The sequence below is a fragment of the Galeopterus variegatus genome, unplaced genomic scaffold (genome assembly GCF_000696425.1).
Source record: "Galeopterus variegatus unplaced genomic scaffold, G_variegatus-3.0.2 Scaffold998, whole genome shotgun sequence".
In the NCBI taxonomy this organism is placed as follows: domain Eukaryota; kingdom Metazoa; phylum Chordata; class Mammalia; order Dermoptera; family Cynocephalidae; genus Galeopterus; species Galeopterus variegatus.
In genome coordinates, this window is record NW_007727109.1 from 295996 (window position 1) to 296718 (window position 723).

Genomic DNA, 723 nt, shown 5'->3' on the forward strand with positions numbered 1-723 from the left:
ACACTGTAAGCAAAATAAACGTATAACACAAGTGTTTTTCCGTGGTCTGATAAACTCTTTATAAACATCATTTGAAATAGCAATGCCATCATTTATTTAACCATTCCCCACTATGTTCATATTACTTCCAAAATTTGATTTTATAAATATATATAAACAAATATGCTTGTAATTAAAGATTCTTATGCATTTTAACTATTTCTGGAGGATAAATTCTCCAGAAATGGAATTTCTACGTTAGAATTTCTATAGTTGATATATATTGCTAAATTTAGCTTATAATATTACTGTGTGTGTTTCTTCAACAGAAAACTATAGTAAATCTTATGGGATTTTTAACTGAAAAGTGAATAAAAATTCACTGTGAAAACACTTTGAGGTTTGGGGGAAAGAATATTAGCTAACATATGTTAAAACCTTAGTAATTGGAACTAATAAGAAAAATCGGTTTGAATTTGTGATTAATTCTTCACAATACAGTACTTTAAAACAATGTGGTTTTACTGTTGTAGTCCATAAAGTAATACCTAGACTAATGAAAAGTTTATGGTGCTGTGTTTCAGGCTTTTGGCTCCTAGTCAGACAGACTCAGCTTTAAAACCAGACTCTACCACCTACCATCTGACCTTGGGCAAGTTTCTTAATTTCTTTGCCTCATTTTCTGCATCTATTCAATGAAAATAATGTCAGTTCCTGTTTCTTAGGGTTATTGTGAGACTTAAA